Genomic DNA, 20268 nt, shown 5'->3' with positions numbered 1-20268 from the left:
AATTTAATGTTATAATTCAATTAAAAAAGTAAACTTCTATTGTTACAAAGCTCTTTTTCGCTAAAATATAGCTTATTTTCTTCTACGACCCTTTTAAAAATATTTTACATAAAAGAGGGCGTGGTCTTTAATTGACCTCGTCCATTTTTTCTAGAAATATTGCCTGCTATACGAAAAATTTGTGCACCAAATTTTATTACGATCCGTTAATTTTTCTTCGAGTTATGGCTCCCGAAACATAGAAAATTGCTTAGTCATAAAAGGGGCGGTGGACGCCAATTTTTCAAAATTTGAAGTTTTTCCTATTTATTGTTATAAATACACTTGGGAAATGAAATACCATTGATATAAAGCTCTTTTTTGCATGACCCTTTTAAAAATCTTTTATATAAAAGTGGGCGTCGCCTTTAACCGATTACGTTCATTTTTCTTCAAAGCATTCCCTATAGTAAAGGCAACGTGTCTGCCGAATTTTGTTACTATAGGTTTAACGACTTTTGATTTATGATTAATAATATTTGTAAAATTCATTTTATCAAGAGTCTCAGTATCAGTCCACACGTCAAATTTCAACGTTCTAAGTGTATTATTTACCAAATAATCAGGCTTTTTGTGTTTTGCAAAATGTTATATATATAAAAAGTGGGTGTGGTTATCATCCGATTTCGCTCATTTTCAATACAAATCTATTCTGGGTCCAGATAAGCTCGTGTGCCAAATTTGGTGAAGATATCTCAATATTTACTCAAGTTATCGTGTTAACGGACCGACGGACGGACGGACGGACGGACATGGCTCAATCAAATTTTTTTTTGATACTGATGATTTTGATATATGGAAGTCTATTTCTATCTCGATTCCTTTATACCTGTACACAACCAACCGTTACCCAATCAAAGTTAATATACTCTGTGTGCAAAGCACTCTGAGTATAAACAATTAAGAAATCCTTAAAAAACAAAGATAGAATATTTCGGCAAGTTTTCTTGAATTTTTGAATTTTTTCAAAGCCTTTTTGAGATTGATTTGTATAGTTTTAGGAACGAAAAAATTTTTTCCAAAGATATCAAAAATTAAAATATAGATGAAGAATTTCAATAATTATTGCCATTGCTATTCTCGTGCTCGCTGCTGTATGTAATTTTCGAATATTTTAATTATGTGCCATAAGGAAAACAATGAACTTTTATTACTTTTGGAACTTTTGTGCTCATTTACGCTCTCTGCAGAAATAGTAGAACTTTGAAATAATATTGTATTCAATTTTTGTGCTTCTATCAAAGCAGAGCCGAGCTTTAACATTGCAATACCAAAGTCTGCAAACATTTTGATATTTATTTAAAGCGGAAATGTATTTCCTTATTTAATTTAACTATTTACGTAAACTTTCAATGTATACTTTTTTGTTTCGACTTCGTTAATTTTGAATTTTTTTGTTTTCGTGTTCATTTGTTTACAGCTCAGCATCCTAATTATGTCTATTTCTACGACTACTTACTTCTATGACTACTTTTAAATTGTTTATGTATTAGTTCCTTTTTTTCTTCCATTATTAGCATTTTTCCATTGCAAATGGTATTTTCTATTCTTTTGTGAATGTATTTTCGTTGCTTAAGTGAATTTTGCAGCTTTTATCTTATTTGAATAGAGTTTTTTGTGCGCTTCAACGTGTTCTACCTAATCGTGCAGCAAAATTTGATTTTCTTGTTTTGCATTGCAGCACGTGGCATCGAGCTGTAGAACGTACATTAAGCAAAATCTGCTGCACTTGGTACGCAAATTACATACAACATCAGCAATCCACAAGGAATAATTTATTTTAAAATGTGTTTTTTTACAAGTTTTTTATATTCTGTTGGGATTTCTTATTCCGCTCAGAAGGACATCGCAAACAGTCAGATCTAAACATCACCTTTCTATGTATTACGTTGGGCTCTGAATGTGATTTATCAAGGTAGGACTAGAAGGTCTTTTTGGACCAACCATGATGGATCATAAAGACCAATGATCTTAGAATCCATAGCACAACAGACTCTACCTAATTCCAAACACTTTTTGATAAGAATCTGTGGCAAACTAAGGATGTTGCCTCTATATAAGAGTTGGATGACATTAAGCAAAACATGTAGAGAGAAAGCTTGAAAATGTTTGGAAGTATGTAAGGGATACTTTTCAATTGGCAAAAGTCGAGAAAGGCGATAATTCCCGAATGCTTAGAATCCAAAAACGGCATATTATCAGAGCAAAGGAAAACAACGGAACAACGGCAACGGTTTCACCAAAGGAGATGTTCTGGCCTAACTCCTAATACTCGTTGTCGACACGATTTCGTTAAATCATTTGTGGCTCCTTGCTTCCAAATGAGACTTATGGTTGCTATCAATGGTCTTTTAATAGTCACGACTCTCGTATTACAGTCTTAAAGATGAGCAGCAATGCTGGCCTATTGCTGATATAGTCAAAGGGCGCCTTCAGTTTTTCGCTGTTATTAAAACTGTAATTCTCGATGTGCGAACAGTAGCAACTCCAACCACCAGTCGCTACCACGCCTTCTGGCCTTCACACCATATGCCAGCACAGAAGTTGTAGGACTGCGACTTCGAACTCATAGCTCCATCGATGTCCCTTTTCTAGAAGCTCTTTCGAGTGGGTATCATAGCGTAACCCATGAGTGAAAATCGTATAATCCTCGACCCATCTATATAATTTAAATTTTAAAAGGACCCTGGATAAATTTTTTTTAAATGCTGACCAAAATTTGTAGACGTTTGTGTTCAAAACATTGATTTCAATAGACTTCGTTAAACTGAAATGACATTTTAAAATGAAAGTCCACAAATTTTAAGTAGAAAGATGTTAATGTTAAGTCCAAACCGTGGTTTTCCGGCCTTGTGATATAAAAGTTCTTTTGGATGACCGCGTAGCTTCAAGTTTCCGAATAGTTCGACTATCCACTACGTTAGGATAGGATTTGGCATCCCTGATATCTTTTAGCCAAACGGGTTATAATTATTTTTTACATTGGCACCTTTTTCGGGAAACATGCTTTTTTAAAAAGTTGAGAACAATTTGAAAACATGTTCGACTTGGGGCATTTTATATGAAATGAGCCGACCAAATTTCATCATGATCAATAAACGGCCTAGACAGTCTTGAATGAGTAGAAAATATAGTAACGCGCCGATATTTTTGACATCCAGCGGAGGCGTGCGAAAAACGACAGAAATTGGCGGCGGCGTCGGCGTTTATCCGCGGCGTATATCTCTACTTCCTAGAAGCGAAATATTCTAGAAATTGTTTGAAAAGGAGAATAGGGAATGGTCACGTAACAACAAAGAGTGCCTTAAAGCACTTATTCATTACATTTTATTTTCATAGACTAAGCGGAAGTGCTGTTGGATAATTTAGGAGCAAAATTAAGTTGAGAGTAAAAACTTTACAAAGCTTAAATCGATGCCACCAGATGTAACAGTTTGCTGTAAGAGTCCAATAATACAACGATTCCGAATAAATTTTCGTTTTTGCCTAGCACCCATTCATATGCCGCACTCTTTGATAATGGCTCGCGCCGTATTGCTAAAAACAAAGGAGTGTAGATGAGCTACATTAAATGCAAAAAAAAAAAAAAAAACAAGAAAAAAATGAGTCTTTTATAAAAAAGCCTAGAGGCCCACTATTTTTATATACTTCTTGCTCAAAACCTTCCAGAAATTAAGTGACACGCATCTCTATATCATGGACGAAAAACTTTTCTTCACACCAGAACACCAATGTAAATTTGAAGTTGCCACTCTAAAGAGGGTGGTTATGAATATGGTAAGCTCCTTTTAATAAAAAGAGTATGCTTTGCTATTCTCTAGAAATTTTAGACTCTTTCCACAATGTTTCTAAACGGGTATTCATGGGTGATATTGATTTCATTCAAGTACATACATACATCCAGTCATGAGAGGGTGGATCAGCTTCATGTTAAGTTGCAGGAATATGAACTCGCTCGTAAATACCGACGCGGACATTCCACCCAGAGCGACCGAAGAGCACCTCTCTCAGCCGCTCTCTAATTGGAATTTCGTTGTTGCTGTTTTAACGCCAAAGACAGTCCCCGAAAGTTTTAATTAAACCTTCTAGGCCTATCCCCCCCCACCCCCTGGTTCCATGAGAAATTAGGGATCGCCAGAGTCTCGCTTGCTTAATATATGTATGATACATTTTTACTTGAATCTCTCTCAGATTGCAATGCCAGTCAAATGCAGAGGATGATTAATTACAACAACCACCAACTGTAGGAATGTAGTGCGAGATCCTCTGAGTCTCCCCACCATACTTGTATTTGTATTGTAGCACCCAGGACGGTCGAGGAGCACCTCTCTCAGCCGCTCTCTTATTAGAATGCCGGTCAAATGCAGATGGTGATTTAAGTACAATACCCACCAACGCTAGAACTTTAGTCCGAGGTTCTCGGAGTCTCCCCGCCAACCATTTATTTGTACTGTTACACACAGGACGGCCGGGGAGCACCTCTTTCACCCGTTCTCTTATTAGAATGCCGGTCAAATGCAGATGGTGATATAAATACAACACCGCCGAACGATAGGACTCACGTCCGAGATGCTCTGGGTCTCCGTACAACCATTGATACTATTCAGGCTGAGTTGGCATTACTTATTCATTCATTCATTCATTCATTCATTTTTATTCATTATATACTTATGTATATAAAATTTGCAAAAGGTAACAACATTTCCTTTTTTATTTGCCATACGCGATTGTGTTCCACAAATGCACTACCGTTTCATAGCAAGCTAAGGTAAGTGATTCTCTTCCCATAAGACATACTCACAATTATTCTGTGAGAACCGTTGATGGCGTTCCCTGGAAGCCACGACCGTCCCTCTTTGAAACTGGGGAGAAACTTTCAGTATCTTTCAAGGTAAACGAGTTATTTTTAACTATAAGTCCAGGTTTTTGATAGCGGAAAAGTCTACCTTAAGCTACCATTTCATCAACGTAGTGTTCTTACAGATTAATCAGTTTAACCTTACATAACCATCTGTTCCAAGCAAATTGAGATAGATTAAGACTTCTAAGTACTATATTGCTAAAAATAGTTCCTCCACCAAAACTATTTCATTCATTCCCATAAGATGGCATAGCCAGTGCGGCTCTTGCGCTTTAGTTTGTTGCACTATAGCGATAGCTACATAAATCTTAAATAAATAACCCATCAGTAAGATTTCTTTGATAGGCGTCACTGAGTTTCTGGAAGGATCTTAAATTTTCGGGGAAACTTTTATCTCGAGTACTGAATGATGGTCAAAACATCTGCTGACAGTTTTCATTTCTCCGTCTCATCCTTCATACTTATAAATCATAGCTCATCCAGGCATGATTATATTTTTCAGTATGAAATACTTACCACTTAAAGCTCATAGCGTGTCTTCTATTCAATTATTTTGATAGACCCATCTAAGAATGTTGCACATGTTGCTGTAAAGTAAAATGTTAATGAAGTTCTGTCATAATTGTTGACAACAGACAAGAAACAAGCAACACGCAACACGCAAACGCATCAAGTTGACAATTTTATTTTGAAAATATTTTCACTTCAACAATACAAAAACTAAATAATATATAAACATCTGAACTTGGTAGTGCACATACGAGTTGTACTTAAGTGACGAGCACAGCAACCCCAGACTGATTCATATATATAAATATATATGTGTATGTAAACAAGAAGAAAGTGCATAAATTATAAACTTTATTTTAACAAGCACGTTTGCCGAGCTCTAACAATAGTGCGCTTGTTGCATGCTCAGGAACAAGCAATTGTTGTAAGTAGATGATGAAAGTTGGCGAAAAAAATGAAACAGTAGAGGAAGAAGTATCCACGCTTTAAATTTAGCCTAGTACTCAAAATACTCAAAAAGTGAGGAGGGGTGACTTTAGGTCAACTTCCATAATGTCAATTGGTCTTATGGCCACTTCAAATGGTAACAATGAATAAATTTAAAATTTTTATAATATCGATGAAATTAATATTATGACCTTCTTGCTTTCATAAAGTCGACTCTTTTTTTCTCAAGTGGCCATAGGGTCAATTATTTTGTTGTATTAAAATTTTACGCTGTTACGCTGTATTGTTTTCGCTTTACCTTTGTTCAGGCGAATGAAAATGATCGTAACGCCATTTGAAGTGGTCATAACGGGATTCAAAGGGGCTGGTAAGTGCAATACAAAGCTTTATAGCTTCAAACCTTCCGCAACCCAATTGTCAACTTCACTTAGGCGAAGGTATCCTGTTACATATATGAACGTATCGTACACATACATATTTAGCAAGCGAGGCTCTGGCGACCACAAGCACCACATGGAAGTAGGGGCTTGGGGCGGGAAGGCCTAGAAGGGTTAATGTGGTCATATTAATCGTTTCCGAGATGGTCGGGCTAGTATCTTAATGGTTCTTTGTATCCTACGATCAACATCGATAAAACTCCCTAAAACCTTCGAGGAGTGTATTTATCTTTAATACAACAACAGCAACAAGTGATCATAACCTCAGTTGATCTTATAATTGTGCACCTTATGTCACCTCACCGCAATATAACGCACTTTTGAAATGAAGAGTATGTATATTCTACAATTCCACCACTATATTTAGGCAAGATTATACGGCATAGCTCTCCTTTAAGGTACCAATATTCGGTATTTTCAAAGAGAGATCCGCGCAGTGAATCCTTCTTGATGTACATCAGTGGCACCCTCAGAACAAAAATCTACATTAGCATTGAAGGTTATGCTGAACAAACATTTGATGAATATTGAGACAAAATGTCTGCGGCCTGGTCACTGACCAGGGGTGACGACATGGGCTATGCGCTTTCTATATAGGACATTGCAGCATTCCCATAAGTCTTGACTTCATCCCAGAACAGACAGACAACTGCCTCTTGTAAAACAATTTCTAAAAACTGCCTCTTGTGAAGGCTTCATAAAAGTCATCCCCTGGAGAAATTGGAAAGAGAATAAAGAAATAAATATGTGGCAGTGGTTAGCTGGTTCGCGCATAGTTCGTTGTAGATGTTAGCTGAAACTTTAAGTTGCCCTATCATTGCTCAATTAAGGATGCTCTCGATGGGATGCTGCCCAGTGCTCCTACCATTAAATAATTCAACATCTACTCCGATAACCAAGCGGTTATTAAAGCTCTAGCTTAAAGTGTGGTGCGATCAAGTGTCTAGCTATTTTTATATTAATATCATCTGCGTCACGGGACGAGGAAAAGTACCTGGAAACTATTATACGGATCGCCATGGACGTATTGGTGCAACTGAACTGAATAGAGGTGGCTGTAAAGAAAAAGGAGTGCCCATGTTGCTGTTGTTATACCGAAAGCCTTGGGGAGTGTTATCGTCACGGAAAAGGCAAAGTACCTGGAAACTGTTATACGGAACGCCAAGGGCGTATTGGTGCGACTGAACTGAATGAAGTTGGCTTTAAGTAAAACGGAGTGACCATGTTGCTGTTGTTGTTGTAGCGAAACTTTTGGGGAGTGTTATCGATTTTGATGATCCTTCGCCGTATGATCCGGTACGTTCCGGTAACAAGCACCATTAGGGCACCAGCCCGATCATCTCGGGAAAGATTTAGTATGACCACATGAAACATTCAAGGCCATACCGCCCTCAAACCCCCTGTATCAATGAGAGCTTGTCGTCGCCAGAGCCTTGGCTGTTAAACTAACATGATTCGTCACGGGTATGTGAGGTTCACAATTGGGTTGGAGACGGTATATATTGCGCTGGCAATCCCTTGCGCTACACAACCTCTTCAATAATTTCGATATTTCTTTCGCCTCTTATGACAGGAATACTGGGATATATTCTAAATTCCCTAACATGCTGGGGGTGCCCCTAGTCATTTGTAGTCTTCTCCTCTATACATGCACCTCAAGTGAGGCTTAACGAAAGCTGAACGGGCACTGCCTCTTCCAGGGTAGCGAGATCCAATTTCTTGTCGTACTGTTAAAGATGACTCACCGGTTTGTCACGAAACATATAGCGATTAAATTGTTCTCTAAGATCGATGACACATGTGTAACCCATTGATATTAAGCCGACCCATCAATAAATGCTGGTAACATATTTCATAGCACAGTATCTGGTATTTTATAGAATTTTTTGTCAAACTAACTCTGGTTATTAATGTCTAATTTAGCAATTTTTTTTTTTGTTTGCAAACAAACTGCTCTCGTCGATGGACCATTTTCAGGGCTATTTTTGCTCTCGAACGAATAATTTGCTGTTATCCCTTACAAACGCAGACTTGCAGAAGAACCGCTCGTTTGGGCCACCTTCAGTGCGATATCTAATTTTGAAATAAACCGGTTTCGCAATTTTGCCATCTTCAGTGCCATTTTCTTTCTCGAAAAAACGATTTTAGGTCATTCTTTTGTCTAAACGACTTTGCAGGCAAACTGGTTTCACGGTTGTGCCGTTTTAAGTGCCAATTTCTCCCTCGAACGTGCAGTCATTATCTATCAGATATGTTTCTCTCATTCATTCAAAAATGAGATTTGAAGATAAACCGGTTTCTACAATGTAGCATTGTCAGTTTCCGATTTGTCGTTAAAGAAATGCAGAAAAAGGAAAGAAGTTTCAGAAAAATTGACCAAAACGGCAGCGAACGGAAATAGCACTGGCAATTTTTTCAAATTTCGTTCATTATAGAGCTTACGATTTCTCGAACTTGTTCGAGACGAGATTTCTCGCGAGTCTCGTCTTCTCGCGATATTCTCGAATCTCGAAATACTCGTAAGGCTCGCGAGATTCTCGATATTCAGCTTATTTGCTGAAATGGCAGTATTATGTATTATGATTTTTTCTCGAACACACGAGTCGAGAACTTCGGGACTCGGGAGCTCGAATCTCGAGAGAAAGGAGGTGTTCGAGACTCGAGAACTCGATTTCTCGCTTCAATCTCGGGTATCGTTATTTTCGCAAGCATTTCCGAGAAAAATAATGAGCAGTATTCATTTATTTACCAATTAAAAAATAGAATGCAACACATATGGGTCATTAATTTTAGATTATGAATATGTACGTAATTTGTACTAAATTTTAGTCAATATAATTTTTGTAGCTGGGCACCGCCAATTCCATAATTTTTTTCAAATCCTGTGCTCGATCCAATTAGGCAGTCAGTTACGTACTATAAGCTTAGCCTCTGCACCGTCTATATGCTCAATTTTTTCATTGAGAATGTGTTCTTTCGCTGTTTTTGTAAGGCACTGCTCGGGTATTCGATTTGTGGCTAGTGATAATAAAAATATGTATCTATGTACATATTCTTATCAAGAGTTCCAACAACACCCTTTCTAGAAAACTTACCCAACTCGGCTAAAATCGCTTGACATTTTGTGAATACTTTGAATATGCCGTATAATTCCTGTTGTGCTACTTCGTTTACAGGCAATGGCTGCATTGCACAGACAGCAATTAGCCCCAGTATTCGTTTTTGTTGCATACTGCCATACCCAGCTTCTCTCTGGAGGCATTGTAAATATTATTAAATATTAATATTAAAATATTAAATATTGTACGCGTTTTTTTTTTAAATGGCTATGTAGTTGAAAAATAAAAATGTTATGAAAAAATGTTACACGTACGAGTTCATTGATATGTGACAGCCAACGCAAGTGAAAAAAAATCCCAAGTAAAAAAAACAGAGTACATATAATACTACTACAGCGGCTAAATTCTATGTCGAGAAGTTCTCGAGCTTAACGAGAATTTCGAAATTCGAGAATCTCGTGATCTTTACGAGTATTTCGAGGTTCGATAATCTCGCGAGAAGCCAAGATCTCGATTTCTCGAGTATCGAAATTTTCGCTTGTGTTCGAGAAGAAATCGTAAGCTCTTGTTCATTAACGTCCAGATTATGTATGACGCCGTGATTCTTTACGCCGCTGTCACTGGGATTGAAATTCAACATTATATAATACTAAAAATTTTACAAAAGCAATCAGGTTTACTTTCACTCACTGAGGTGAATAAGTGCTCTTATATCATACGAATTCTGGTTCACACGAGAAAATACGACTCGTTGTGTTATATGTAATTTGCCTCTCAATTCTCCTATTTCTACCCTCGATATTTTAGGAAAAATGTATATAAATTTTGTTATTTATGCTATGCAAAAAAATCTTAAAAATATTTTCGAAAAAGTACCAAAATTCAAAAAAAAAATTTCGAAATTTTCGTACTTTTTATTAGAATTATTTTGAGAATGCCGTTTTGTAGCCCAACAATTGTAATCCTAGAATGTAATCTTATATACCTTCTATAGAAATTGGCATTCGTTTTTGGCATTTTTTTTTCGAGGGTGTTTCAGATTTTTTCCATATAAAAAATATTCACACTTTGTGTGAAGGAAAAAACACCATTGTGGTAATCAATTGCCATAAATCATTGCAAATTTTGAGAGAGCTGTAACTTATACTTTGCTATACTTAAATTGATTGGACTAAGAAACTGCATATTCAAAAATTTCGGAGAGGTCTGAGTAAAAATTCGAAATTTTCGAAAAAAATTTCGAATATTCGAAATTTTTCGAAGAAGTTTTTAAGATGTATTTGCATCGAAAATACAAAAAAAAAAAAACAATTTTTAATTGACGCAATTTTGTAAAAAAACCACTATTGTAATTTTCGTTTCGGTGTTCTATATTAAATGTATTACCTGTTTCTATACGTCATTCTATGTTCCATAAAAGCGCAACCTTCTATTTTATGCTTGAGATTTCAATCTTACGAGGCAAATATTTACAATTTTACTTAAGATTGCCAAAGCCGTAAATTCCAACTTATCATCACTCTGTACAGCTACGATCTTTCATTTATGAGTTGAGGGAATGTAAACGCAAATAAAATTTTTTAAACACCTCTTGCACTCAGTTTGAGCCTACTTACTAAAAATCGTTTCTCGCATCATTCTATATTTTGGCATACTGCAACTCACGTTTTTTGATTTTTTCCTTTGCGCTTTAATATTTTGCCATTTTAGTGTAATTTATACGCTTTCCACGAATTTTGCTGCAAGGTGCGCCAAATTTGTAGAAACACTACGTGATTCTTGATTTTACAGCGGAAAAGTGACTTTTTTATTTTGCTTTAAGCGCTTTTGGAATTCTAAAATTAGCAATGTTGTAGTTGGCAGCGTGTATATTAGGGTGGATCGATTTGTATGGACGAAAGTTAACCGATATCGTGCCATTGATTTTTCGATAGGATTTTGGCTCAGGAAAAAAAGTTCCACTAAGCATAGCCAAAAAAAGAATTTTTGAGCCTGCGAACTTTCATTTTTTTTCTTTTTTCAACTTTGATTTTTGAAGTTTTTTTCATGAGCTACTAAACAAATTTTCATACGTATACCCTGTCCGACCCAAAAATGTCCGCTAAAAACGTTGTCGATAACAGTTTTTTGAAAAAAAAAATATTTTCATGTATACCCCTTTTTTACAAAAAACTGTTATCGACAACATTTTTAGCGGACATTTTTGGGTCGGACAGGGTATACATGAAAATTTTACAATCAAATGAAAACTGTTTAGTAAGTCATGAAAAAACATTAAAAATCATTCTTAAAAAAAGTCAGAAAAATTTAATTTCGCAGGGTCGAAAATTATTTTTCTGGGTATGAGTAGTGGAAATTTTTTTCCTAAGCCCAATTTCAATCGAAAAATCGATGGCGCGATATAGGTTAATAAATCGACCCAGTCTAGTGTATATACATACATAGATCTATTTATGTACGTATATATGTATATACAAGTGTTTACATTTTGGGCATGCATTAATGGTACGTGCATAATACCTGAGCGAAAGCGATATTATGAAAATATAAAGGATCAGACAAAGGATGTGATGCTATTAAGAGGAAAGTTTGGCAGAAACTTTCAAATTATATTTACCAGATGCTATTTTTACAAATACAAAGTGCAATAAATAGAGGAAACTTAAAAACACAGCAACACACAAAATATATTTCAAAAATGCAAGTTGAGCACCCAAATCTATGGAACGTAACGAAAAAGTGAATAGGAGCGCATGACGGTGTTAAGTAAGGTAGAACGGCCCGGTCCATGATGACCTCACATTGACTGAATAAATCCGTGGTATTACTAGAAGTCTGTTTAACCATCAAACTGGAAAGCCCTATCAAAAAACGGGAGCTTTGTTGTAAAATATTTCCGTCCTCTTGGCAAATACTAGAAGAAAGATCCTTTGCCACTTCCTCCATCTAGGTCTGACACCTTTTTCACTCATAATAGCTGTAATCTTATCCTGACAGGCGCAGAGCATGAGCGCAAAACGTGCTCGATCGTTTCCTCCTCCAACCCGCACTTTCTACATCTGCTATCACTGACCAAGCCTAATTTGAGGGCATGTGACGCCAGACGGCAGTGTCCAGTCAAAGTACCCGTCATGAGTCTACAGTCCTCTCTTCTTAATGATAGAAGAAAATTGGTTAGTCTAAGGCTGTAATACCTACACATAATCTTCGCCACTTTGTAGCCCAGCGCTTGGCTCCAGGCCTTCCTCGCTTGGTTGATCATGTGCGCCTCTTGCCTTTTCTTAATTTCGCTCAATCTAATTCTGACATCTACAGAGCAAGCTACATCTACAGAGGGATGTGCTCTTTGAAACTAGTCGATCTTTTCTCTTATGCTTTAGGACCCAATATAAATGAATATTTGCACTCTTCCGACTCTTTCCAGAGATCGCCTACACTCCAACAAACTTTTACATGCTGTGCTATATGAGACTGTATACTAAATTGATGCTTGGCTGTCAATACAAAAGTTAACACGGCTGCAGTTTAGGCTATTCTTTTCCAGTGTTTCTACTGCGTGGGTTACGGCTAATACTTCGGCATGAAAAACGCTACAGTGATCTGGCAGCTTTAAGGATCTGTTTATTTCGAGATCAGCACAGTATACTGCAGACCCTACTGCTTCCTCTACTTTGGAACCATTTATGTAAAGATGTATCGCCTTGCCCGCCATTTGGGCAAACTTACGCCAACCACCCACCTCTTGTATAGCTTTAAGATCCCCAACGAAGCGCAGATAAGGAATCAGATAGTCTCTTCGTTCTGCAGTTGATGACGACTTACTTCAATGCCATATGATCTGCGCTCAAGCTTCCCCGAGGCACTGTTGCTACCAGGTTCACAGGTGGAATGTGCAGAATCGCATACAGTTCAGCCTTTAGGGTTGTTTTCAGGACTTCCGCTACGCTAAGCATTGATAGCCTGCATACCTCCTCTAATTTTTTTAAGTAGGTTCTTATTTACGTAGCTGTTCAGCAAATAAGGTCTCCATAGTACTGGATAGGGTTTACAATCGCTACAAGTACCCAATAGGAGAGAGGGCAATAAACCCTATGTACACCCCAGCAATCCTTACATTCATTAAGTGCCGTCGATGCCTTCTTCACTCCCTCCGCCACCCTAAGCTTCGACAAAAACTTACTGTCTAGGATGATTTCTAGATAATTAGGGACCAAGTACCCTGTACCCCTTAGTAAACAAGACCATATCCTTATTTTCTGTGTTGGCTGTCAACCCGACATTAGATGCTCAGGTATGAATATTCCGAAGCACCCGATCTATTGAAATGCACTTTAGTCTTCTCAAAAAGAAGATTTTTTTGGATAATTTTCCATATATTTGATTGGAAAAGATTTCTATTTTGGTCTCTTAATGATCTAAGTGTGCAATATGATATATGCTGACGAAACTTGAAGTTACTTTATTTTGAAAGCAAAATATTATGATTTGTAACTTCTTAATACTTCCTACTTCCCCATTTAAACGAATTTGTATTGTAATTTCCGTCAACATTAATTTGAATAACATGAGACAATTACTTAAAACATTAATAAATTAAAACCCCTTGTCACTTTCATTTACAAAATTGCTTTGTGATACCAACTGCAAAATAGTATCAAACATCACATGCAACGACTACAATCGCTTGCACCAAATGAGTATAATCACATCATATCGCCCTACTTCCGTATCACTGCTGCTATTACACCTGCGCATTTATAAAACGGTTAAATAGTCTTGATATCTTAAATGTACAGGCATTTTTATTACAGTACTTATTTTTCTACATACTAAAGCACTTATGACATATAAACTTTCATGCCATTATTAGTCGGTGGTGGAGTACATGGCTTATAAGCGTCATTTTTCCAGACGTCTAAAAGATGCATTCAGGGATCTATTTAAACTCTAACTTTTTATCACTTTCTGTACTTCTTTGCTCACGGTATGAGGGAATTTAGACAATATGGATTGAGGTTGAAATGATATGAAAGCAATCATACGCTAAATCAGAAAAAAGAAGTAAAAGAAGAAACAAGTAAGGAAAGCTAAGTTCGAGTATAACCGAATATTACATACTCAGCTGAGAGCTTTGGAGACAAAATAAGGGAAAATCACCATTTAGCAAAATGAACCTAGGGTAACCCTTGAATGTGTTTGTATGACATGTGTATCAAGTGAAAGGTGTTAATGATTATTTAAAACGTAGTGGGCCTTAGTTCTATAGGTGGACGCCTTTTCGAGATATCGCAATAAGGGTGGATCAGGGGTAACTCTAGAATGTATTTGTCCGATATGGGTATCAAATTAAAAGTATTAATGAGGGTTTTAAAAGGGAGTAGCCCTTAGTTGTATATGTGGCGTTTTCGAGAAATCGACCAAAATTTGGACCAGGGTGACCCAGAACATCTTCTGTCGGGTACCGCTAATTTATTTATATATGTCATACCACGAACAGTATTCCTGCCAAGATTCCAAGGGTTTTTGATTTCGCCCTGCAGAACTTTTTCATTTTCTTCTACTTAATATGGTAGGTGTCACACCCATTTTACAAAGTTTTTTCTAAAGTTATATTTTGCGTCAAAAAACCAATCCAATTACGATATTTCATCTCTTTTTTCATATTTGGTAAAGAATTATGGCATTTTTTTCATTTTTCGTAATTTTCGATATCAGAAAAGTGGGCGTGGTCATAGACGGATTTGGGCCATATTATATACCAAGATAAAGTGACTTCAGATAAGTGCGTGAACAAAGTTTAGTTAAGATATATCGTTTTTTGCTCAAGTTATCGTGTTAACGGCCGAGCGGAAGGACAGACGGTTGACGGTGTATAAAAACTGGGCGTGGCTTCAACCGATTTCGGCCAATTTCACAGAAAACAGTTACCGTCAGAGAATCTATGTCCCTACCAAATTTTACAAGGATTGGTAAATGTCACGAAAAACGAATCACGTGAGTGGACGCCCCGCTTAGAAAATTTTCTTCCAATTGAAAAAACTTGTTCATAAATTTTTGTGTTGTTTTTAAACCAGAATTTTCGGTATGCTAGGCGGACCACGAAACCACTACACCATGCCTTTACTTAATTTAATTTCTTTTATTTTAAATATTTAAAAATTAATTTTGCTCCATTTAATTTATATAAAATAAATAAACCTAAAGCGCGATAACCTGCGAAAAGATTTTAGGCCGATCATCTCTTGCAATTTGCGCCATGCTCGTTTAATTTTTCTTAAAATTTACCCAACGGGACCTAGTTGTTTTATGGTGACTCCGAACAACATCTGCAAGGCAGACGTGTTTTCACTGAGAAGTTTTTCATAGAAGAAATAAACTTGGAGTACTTGCAAAACACTGCGAATGGGCGACCCAGCTTAGAAAAATATTCTTCTAATTGAAAAAACTGTTTCTAAAATTTTGATGTCTTTGCTCGGGGTGTGAACCCAGAATATTCGGTGTAGTATCACATCATCACCATCACACCAAGGCAGCCGCCGTTTTAGTTAAAGGAGTTTTATTTTTTTAGCTAATTAAATTTTATCATATTTAATTGTATCTTATTTTTTTATATTTTTTTTTAAATATTTTTTATTTTATTTATTTTGTTTTATTTTATTTTGTTTTTATTTTGTTTTATTTTATTTTATTTTATTTTATTTTGTTTTATTTTATTTTATTTTAATTTATTTTATTTTATGTTATTTTATTTTATTTCATTTCATTTCATTTTATTTTATTTTACTTTATTTTATTTGATATTATTTCAAGGTTCGATTCGAGCTAACGACCACAACAATAATTTTTTTCAAATGATAATTATTGTTATTTTTTAATTTTTCTAAATTTGAAAAAAAAAATTTTTTTTTTGTTTTGAATAGTAAGTAGTCTGTTTGGTTTCTTTTATTTTATTCTACCCACTGCACTTGTACAGCGGGTATTATAACTTTGATAATATAAAACGTGTGGTAGTACAGGTATAAACGAATCGAGATATATATAGATTGGTATTGAAAATGGAGCGAAATCGAATGATAACCACGCCCACTTTTTATATATATAACATTTTGGAAAGCACAAAAACCTGATTATTTAGTAAATAATACACCTAGAATGTTGAAATTTGACATGTGGGCTGATATTGAGACTCTTGATAAAAATTAGAAATAAATTTTTAAAATGGGCATGGCACCGCCCACTTCTGATAAAATCAATTTTACAAATACTATTAATCATAAATCAAAAATCGTTAAACCTATCGTAACAAAAGTCGGCACAGAGGTTGCCTTTACTATAAGGAATGCTATATCTTTGCAAAAAAGAGCTTTATATCAATGGTATTTCATTTCCCAAGTAGATTTATAAGAGTAAATAGGAAAAACTTAAAATTTTTAAAAATGGGCGTGGCACTGCCCCTTTTATGACTAAGCAATTTTCTATGTTTTGGGAGCCATAACACGAAGAAAAATTAATGGATCGTAATAAAATTGGGTACATAAACTTTTCCTATAGCAGGAAATATTCCTTTAAAAAATGGACCATATCGGTTAAATACCACGCCCACTTTTATACAAAAGATTTTTAAATGAGTCGTAGACGGCTACATCTTAGCGAAAAAGAGCTTTGTATCAATAGAATTTTACTTTCTAAATTGAATTAAAACATTAAATTGGATAACACTAAAATTTTTGAAAATGGGTGTGGCACCTCCCCTTAAACTATTGTTTATTTTGGTACCTAAGCGCGTGAATATTAAATAAATAAACATCAAAAAAAAAATTAATCAAGTATTTTTTTTTTGTTTTATGTAGAGCGATGGTAAATATCTCAAAGTTTTACTGCAAAGTAGAATCTTTTAAATCTATCCATCCGTTTATGAATTATAGCTGTATAAAAATAAATTTTATGATTTTTGACTACACTCTTGCAATTTGCCACGCCCCTGTAATATATTAAAAATATCGATCTCTCGTAGCTAGGCTTTCAAATGCAAAAAACCGTTTTAAAATGGGAGCATTAGGTGTGACGTGATGTGCGTGCAATGACATTTAGCGGCTTTATTTTATAAGGTTTATAGATGGATTATTCTTACATTTTTCATTTTCGTCTACTTTTATATTTTAATTTATTTAATTTTTTATTTCAACTTAAGCCTGAATACCTAACCACGCGTTTTCTTTTTGTAAAGACTTTTGATATCAGCAATGAAAATCACATATTTGCTTATGTTTTTTCTTGTTAGCTCTTTATTTTGAACAAGCTATATGCTAATTTCAGCACCTATTTTGTTTTTACTCTCACTACGCCTCATATTTTTTCAGACTTTCAGTTTTTAAGTTACAATTGTTTTGGTCCCTGCCCAAGATAGTGCATTATTTTTCAAGAAAGTATTTAGCGTCTTAGCACTCTAAACAAGTTCGCTTATCTCATTCCTCTCGCATCCACCGTCCATTTGGTTGTGCTGGCTTTTAAAATAAAACATTTGTTGCTCAATTTGCTTACATAAAAACCAGCAGCACTTAGATTGCAGAACTATTAGAATGCGCTTCTAGTTCACGAAACGTGTATAGCAAATTTATAGTGTTGCGTTGTAAGGGAGAAGGAGATGATGAAAAAGTCAAACAAATGTTTTACATACAAAAACACCTGTATGAGCTATAGAAATACAGCTAACAAGTTTTAAATATTTGTAGCACAGAGACACATATCTTTATGCTATAAAGCATATATGTGTATATATTCCCGCTAGCAATCATGCATCATTTTTATATGCATAGGTGCATACATTGGTCTACGTGCGTTAGCAATTTGTGCCAGTTTCTATGTACATAGCCTTAAGTAATTTTTGTTTGCTCTTTCGCTTTCATGCAATTTCGAGTGTACATTTCAAATGTTTGCTGCCATCCAACGACCTGTAAATATACAATTGCTACTACTATGCTTTCTTTATACTACCATATACACACATACACCCTCGCGAACATACACACACATACATACAAACATGTGTGACATTCAGCCACAAGTTTACTCTAAATTCGCTGCCGCTTACCACTGCAAAAGTCAAAGTTAAAATCTGTTTTTTTTTTATTTCCGCGAGCGAGCGATACACTTGTACGTGCACTAATACAATGCTAAAAGCAAATAAGTGGATTCGCGAGAAGTCAGAAAACTTCTCTTAATTGTTCGTACGTGTGAATGTGTGTGTGAACATATGTGTATTCAGAAAGCATTGCAATTGCACATGGTAAATACTTGCAGTCAAGTCTCAATGGTTTACAGCGTTTCTAGTTGTAGATAAAGATATGTGGGGGTGTAACTTATGTATATTTGCATGTGTATGCATTTTAATAGCGTTGCATGAATTTGTTAATATTTGTATTCACCCCCCTCCCCCTCTTAAGCTCGCATACTTTTACATACACATACCTACATAGATAAACCACCTCAAATCCGTGCTCAATTTCAACATTTTTACGCAGCACAGAATTCGTTCGCCTGGAGCAGACTTGTGTGTATTTAAATGATATCCACTTGAAATGGATTAAGGTTTAAAGCGGCTTAACGTACAACGCAATATGCATACATATATGTACATATATTGCAGTGAAAACATCGAGAATATGTATCCAATGTTATCATGACAGTGTTTTTTCCTACCACACAGTTTTTGTCTTCCTCTCACTCCCCATGCTTTTGTCACATTCTGCTTCTTGTCTTCCTTTTGTTGTTATTTTTTTTAGCGGCATACAGACATACCCCGAAGGTTTTGGGGAGTGTTATCGATGTTGATCATTCTTTGCCTGATAGATCCAGTGCGTTCCGGTACCAAGCATTATTAAGGTATCCGCCCGACCATCTTGGGAACGATTTAATATGAGCATGTGCTCGTTCGTTTATTGCTCTAACCCGCACTTCGCATATCAGGTCGCACTGAAAAGGCCTAATTCAAAAGCATGCGACATCAGAAGGGTGTGGCCCATCAAAATACACACCATGAGTCTACAGTCGCCTCTTTTCAATGGCAAGTATATCTTAGTAAATCTAGGGTTCTAAAATCTGCACATAACACGGATCAACACAACATTTGACTTTGACTTCAAAGCATTAAATTTCAATTCTTTAGATCGTAATTTTACAAAAAAATAACATATGGCATTAAAAAGTTTGCTTTCCTATTTAGGAAACCGCTTGAACGAAATTTTTAAAAATATGTGGTTTTAATTTTTATTTGAAAATTAAACAATTCAAATAAATTTTTTTATTAAGTTTTAATATCGAAATAACTTACAAAAAAGTGGAAAATGATTTAAAAGTGTACACTTTTACTTTTTCTTTTATGTTCAATAAACCCCAAATATAGTCTCCCATCATATTTTCATTATATTGGCCTTGATAACGTTGTTCGAAGAAGAGCCTAAAAGCTCTGCTTTACTTTTTGGTAAATTTAAATCTCTAACCAAATCATTAAAATCTTCAATACTGATGAAATGATGTTTTGGTTGTTCTGGTGTCGATAAAAACTCCTTATTGGCATCGCTCTTATAAGAACTAAGAGATGATCCACTTCTCTGCAATAATTTTTTCGGTGGATGTGGTACTGGTCGTGTCAGATAGTGTGCGACTGGAGAAGAAGAAGATTCAAGATCAGGATATTCGATAGGTTTTGCATTTTTACCTCAACGTCTTTTACTCGGATTCACAATGCAAAAGTAACGTGGCCTTTTGTACTCACCAGATTCTGGGTGTTGCAAATTTCATAGATCTTTTCTCACCTCGATACCAACCTGAAGTTGGAAGAAAGAGAAATCGATATGTCTACTTTATTTAATTTACTATTTAAGTAAAATTTGCTTACCTTCCAAACATCTTTTAC

The 20268-nt window shown here is 35.6% G+C and overlaps 1 protein-coding gene and 1 long non-coding RNA gene across 2 annotated transcripts in view; one reads left to right on the top strand and one right to left on the bottom strand.

Moving 5' to 3' along the window:
- Positions 1 to 20268, top strand: part of LOC137241836 (uncharacterized) — a 514945-nt gene that overhangs the window by 304874 nt on the left and 189803 nt on the right. The window lies entirely within an intron of this gene.
- On the bottom strand, positions 9024 to 11129 carry LOC137242719 (uncharacterized). The gene is made up of 3 exons (XR_010950348.1): positions 10970 to 11129; positions 9390 to 9546; positions 9024 to 9312 (listed from the first exon to the last, which is right to left on the bottom strand). It is a non-coding gene; the product is annotated as an uncharacterized lncRNA (long non-coding RNA).

The sequence above is a fragment of the Eurosta solidaginis genome, chromosome 2 (genome assembly GCF_040869045.1).
Source record: "Eurosta solidaginis isolate ZX-2024a chromosome 2, ASM4086904v1, whole genome shotgun sequence".
In the NCBI taxonomy this organism is placed as follows: Eukaryota; Metazoa; Arthropoda; class Insecta; order Diptera; family Tephritidae; genus Eurosta; species Eurosta solidaginis.
The sequence above is the reverse complement of the archived record's forward strand: the minus strand, read 5'-3'. Positions and strand labels throughout refer to the sequence as shown.